This window comes from Synchiropus splendidus, chromosome 17, assembly GCF_027744825.2.
Source record: "Synchiropus splendidus isolate RoL2022-P1 chromosome 17, RoL_Sspl_1.0, whole genome shotgun sequence".
In the NCBI taxonomy this organism is placed as follows: Eukaryota; Metazoa; Chordata; class Actinopteri; order Syngnathiformes; family Callionymidae; genus Synchiropus; species Synchiropus splendidus.
The window spans coordinates 3,846,809-3,852,192 of record NC_071350.1 but is presented as its reverse complement, the minus strand read 5'-3'; the positions used below and the strand labels follow the sequence as shown (position 1 = coordinate 3,852,192).

The 5,384-nt window shown below is 45.7% G+C and overlaps 1 long non-coding RNA gene across 1 annotated transcript; it reads right to left on the bottom strand.

Annotated features, from left to right (window-relative positions):
• Positions 1-244: 244 nt before the first annotated feature.
• On the bottom strand, positions 245-1,024 carry LOC128748724 (uncharacterized). Its single transcript, XR_008412831.1, has 5 exons — positions 1,013-1,024; positions 863-943; positions 640-781; positions 456-563; positions 245-389 (listed from the first exon to the last, which is right to left on the bottom strand). It is a non-coding gene; the product is annotated as an uncharacterized LOC128748724 (long non-coding RNA).
• Between the last annotated feature and the right edge of the window lie 4,360 nt (positions 1,025-5,384).

Here is a 5,384-nt window from a genome sequence, read left to right as displayed (position 1 = left end):
AGGAGGGGGTGGGCGTCTGCGTGACACTCACAGCCAAGGAGCTGGCCCGCCACTGCCGGCGTCGGACGAGGGGTGCGGAGGAGACGTGCCGGCTCACCCAGGAGGTGCTGGACGCCTTCTGGACCAAGACTGACACACGGGCCCCCCCTGATTGATCGTGCTAGGGTGGAGGAGATCTGGAGGACGCAGCTGCGACATCTGGACTGCATCCAGGACCCCGCAGGAGTGGCGCTCTACACGGTGCGTCCATGTCCCTGGAATCCTTTCACCTGCAATTAAGCTTTAGTACAGTTATTTACAAGGGAGTGTGTAATGTGTGAAGTTGGGGTGGCGCCTTCCTCAGCTTAGCCCGCCTTCACTTTGGTCCTTTTTCTTTTGACTTTCCTTCCCTGCACAAAGTGGGCGCATTAGCCGTCTGTGACAACACGACTGATGGAACAAAATGAAGAACTCACATAATTGTCTTTGCTGGACCAATTGGGGTGGCGCTCTTCATGTTTCCGCCTCTCCTCTGCGGCCAGCAGGTAATAACTGTGCTACTGCTCCGACGTCATGGACTTCCACTGTCAATGCATTTCATCATGTAAACGGACAGAAACACAGAAAAGCTGAACAAGCTGAGGCAGCAAAAGCACATACCATATGTCCCAGGATGCTGTTGGCTTCAACACTGTGTTTTGGTTTGAATGTGGCTGTGACATGTTCCCTGTTCTCCCTCATAAAAATCATGAAGGCGTTGGGTGGCCTTCGGATATAGGGGCCATTGTGCTTTGTAGGCTCGCTTTACCAGAAAATGGAGAACGGAAAATAGTTTTCATCTGTTTAAATCCACAATACTTTGCGAACATAATCGCTAACAAACCTTGGGTCCACGTGGTTCCTTGGTGGAGACGTCTCGGGACGGGGCGATGGCGTGGCGACTTGAAACACTCCCGTTCCATTCCTGAGAAAAAGGACAGAGACATAGACAATACACTAGGAGGAAAGTGAGTGGACTCATGCTCGCACTCACATGGCTCCGAGGTAATGAGCGCCACTGTTGACTGAATCCTTTACTGGCCAGAAGTTGTTCTAGAAAACAAACATCATGAGTTCAGAATCAATGGTACTTGCATATTGCCTTTCCGTCTTTCCTCCTTAGGCACCACTCACCTGGCGTTCAGCCAGTCGACCACCACAGTCCGGCCTGTATCCCACGTTAGGTGGGAGGCAGTTTTGGTAGCATCCGGGCTCCACTGTGACGACTGGCAAGTAGCATCCGCCTTGCTGCACCACATCAGTTCTGGAACCCAGCGCTCCAAGCCCACCTCCAGTCACATGTGGCGGGTGACTTTCCTGCAGCAGTACAAGTGCAAGTTAGCTCTTCCATGTCAAGCCTTAAACCAGCAACATGCAGGAACACTGGTGCTTCTCTGGGCCCGAGCTCATTTGAAATGGACAGAGGCAGAGCGGCCCATATTTCAAATTGTGTGTGGAAATCATGGCGTCATGTTCTGTGGGCAAAGGACCATCCAGATTGTCGTCCAGGTTTCGGAGCAACACATGCTGCCATCCAAGCAACGCTGTCTTCAGGGATGTCCCAGCTCATTTCTGCAAGACGGTGCTGAGCCACATCCCGCACCAAGCGTGGCTTTGCAGTGAAAGACTGCAGGCACCAGACTGGCCTGGCTGCAGTCCAGACCTGTTGCTCGCTGTGAAGCACAAAATACAACAACGGAGACCCCAGACTGTCCAACAAGTAAGGATGAGATAGAATACCAGCTACAAACCTTCAATGATTAGTGTCCTCAGTTCCCAAACGCTTGAGTGTGGTGAGAAGTAAAGGTGACCCAGAGGTCAACACGCCGCTGCCCCAGCATCACTGTGTTGCAGGAATCCAATTCAAAACCACTTGCATTAAAACAATAAAGTTTATGAACATTAAATGTCTTGTATTTGCAGTGCATTCAGTTGGGTATAGGTTGAAGAGGATTTGCAAATAATTGTACTCTGTTTTTTATTTACAACCTGGTCAGCATGGCAACTTTGTTGGAGCTGTGGTTCATATGCGGGTGGGTACACAATGCTACACACACGAGCATCTATTTCAGCACCTTCACAGAGTGTACACGGGACCACATCCACTGGGTGAGCTTCCATCACTCACTTCCAGTGCGTTCCCAGCCCAAGTCCATCAGTTGTGCAGCAGATCCACCTAAACACGAGAGAGAGAGAGAGAGAGAGAGAGAGACGACATTTCTGGTGAATATTTAGCACATTCCTAGTATTTTCCAAGCAGTGATGAGGACTAGGTGCCTCCTTCGATCATCCTTATCACAAAGACCTGAGTGCACAGTAGCCTCTTAGCAAAGCAAAACGGATCAAATGGATTCACAACATATATTGTGCAGATCCGATTAAAAATGTTGAAGAAAAAAGATCTAAAATGCAAAATTCTACAAAGAACATTTTTGTGTTTCGATGTGATGTTGTTTAAACAACTTCACAGCGATGGACAATGAATGGAATACAGAAAATGAAATATGGTGTGGATCAGAATAACATAGAAAAACGCTCCCTCCAACCAAACCTACAGGGAGTCTGTCAGAAACTACTAAAACCATTATTATTGATTTTAGTATTAAAAATATGAAAAATATATTTAGAACTTCATAAACCAGCATCTCTCTGGTTCCTCCATCACTGAACCACTTTTGCGCCAGTGTTTTCAAGGTCTGACGGCCCAAATCTCAAGTCTTGGTTGATCTTAAATGAAATGAGACGACTTACCTGAGAGTAATACTCATATTTTCATCGGCAGCATCATCAGACACTGGACAACTTTGTGAGGTGACCGTCACAACCAGGTGGAGCTGAGCTGCAGGTTCCATCTTCAGGGCCAACATCGAAGGTGTTTCCATTCCGCAAGTCTCCGTCTGAAGCTGGGCAACAAAATAAACATTTTGCATAAACTGGCAGCAGCTACAGCTCGACTGCAGTACATTTCATTTTGGAGGCATATTTCCACAGTAAACTATCTTAGGCAATACGCTACAATCACAAACCACTTGTACCGCTTATCAACAATCAGAGTCTTGACAACGTTCCCATGAGATGTCAAGGTCTTCTAATGCGACTGATGAGGAGGAGAGGACCCTCTTATAGCTCTCATGAGCTATTGCTCAACTCCTTGTGTCACTACGGGAGTCAGCCCAGCAGAACTCTTAATGGGGAGAAAGATCCGTACAACACTGCCGACCTTGGAGAAGAACCTTGGACTCAGATGGCCCAGTGGGACGTCTGTGAAACAGAAAGATGCTGACGAGAAGCTGAAACAAGCTTTTTATTACAGCCGCCGCCACAGAGTCAGACCTCTTCCAGACATTCAACCAGGAGATGCTTTCCTTACCAAGTTGGACCCGGAAAAGGCTTGGAAGACCCCAGCCACAGTATCCAAAGAATCTGTTACACCAAGGTCGTACCTCATCAACACACCACAAGGGGTGGTATTGCGTAGAAACCGGCGACATCTGCAAGAAGATCTGGCTTCACGTAATGAACGAGAAACCTTGCCAGCATCAGTGGAGATGAGACCCCTCAACTCATGGGTTCTGTCATCCCAGAGACGGTTTCCTCCAACCCAGGGGGAGCCTCAAACGACAAACACACACCAACAGGAGTACCTGGAAGATATCGTACCAGAGCCGGACGTGCCTGCAAACCTGCTGATAGACTAAATCTGTAGCTGATCAAGGAGTTAGCCATTTAAAGCTTTATGTAGGAGAGTTATAGAGAAAAAATAGTGTGTGATGACTCTATAGTTCTTATTAATGCATGTCATAGTACAAGTGTTATGTCAAAGAAATTGCATTGCTGTTTGTTTACATAACTGTTAGAGTTACTCAGAGGTGTTGGTATAATGTGAAAATTTTCATCAGCAAAGTAAATATTACGCTACAAAAATACACCTTATGCTCGTGATAGAACGGTTTCGAAAAGTTGAATATATACAGTTGCTTTTACCATTGTTTAAATGTTGGGATACACAAGTTGTGTTATTAGAAATAACATAAAAAAGAGTGGAGATGTCATGAAAGGTATAATATATATTTTGTGACAGCTGTGACACTTGACAGTAGTGATATACCCGGGTGATGCGTACATGTGGATCGTGGTGGAGAGTGTGTACCTGAACGTAGTGAACGAGTAAACCTTCCCTCGATCATTTTACAAGTATGTTCAACATTGCCTCTGCATTTTCAAGCAGCGCAACGGGAGTCTTCCACTAGGTGGCGACAGGCCGCAGTTCAACGCTCAATTGCGTTTGATCCGCCGCTGGATTATGTAACATGGTGGTTTCTGTACGTTGGTGAGTTAATGGATCATTTAGCGCGAATCAACGCATTGTTTTTGACACCATGGTCTGATAATCTCTCGAGAGATTTACTTTGTCTTCTAATGAGACAACAATCCTCAGTGGTGGAGAGATTCAAGTATTGCATCAGCCAATCAAATCCCACCATTTATCCACGTGGCTGGTGCGCAATTGGTTTAGTTTGAATTTAAATTAAAAACGCAGGTCAGTTAAATAGAACGTTGTTGCTGGATCGCTGAGAGGAGGGAACACACATCGTCCACTACCTGACTGACTGAGGCATTTCGTCTTCGGTGAAAAGGAAAACGCATCGAGTGTCGCTGGGAGAAAGCAACATGTTCGGTCAGAACAACTTTGATATTCACATGGTTCTGATGTGCACCACAGTTATTTGGAGACTCAAGTTGTTGACTTTGTTGTGGTCCGCCACTGTAGCCATCACTAGCTTAGTTGGCTCAATAGGCTGAAGTGATTTCACCCATTTATAAGACATTTCTTGTGTATGTTTTTGGCTGAATCATTCATCATGTTTCACTTAGTTTTAAAAGGACATTCTGTGTGATTTCTTCTATGATCACTATGACTTTACCAAACAGTGTTTTTGTGAGGAATGCAGTGTTATTGACCGAAGATCAGAGGACCGACATGAAAACATTGCTTGACGTTTGTCTATTTGTTTCACACGCTTCTTTTTCTCTTAGGAAATCCAAATCAACAAAATTGGACAGATAAGAAAGTACAATCTACGGGTGTAACCGCATGGTCATTGCCTGTGAAAGATCATGTGCTCTCATAGTAACAGACTGTATTTTCCTGTTTCCCTTCAGGTCTGTCGACTCTGAACACTGATTCCAGTCTGGAGATGCCTTTTCTGACCTGTGACTTCTCTGAGAATGAGCAGCATTTTCAGGACTACTGTTCACAGCACACTTTGACAGGTCATATCTCATAGAAAGCTTTACATTTCAATTTGTTTGAACGGGTTTTGGTAATAGCTGCAATACAGGTAACAGCATTGGATACTGTTTCC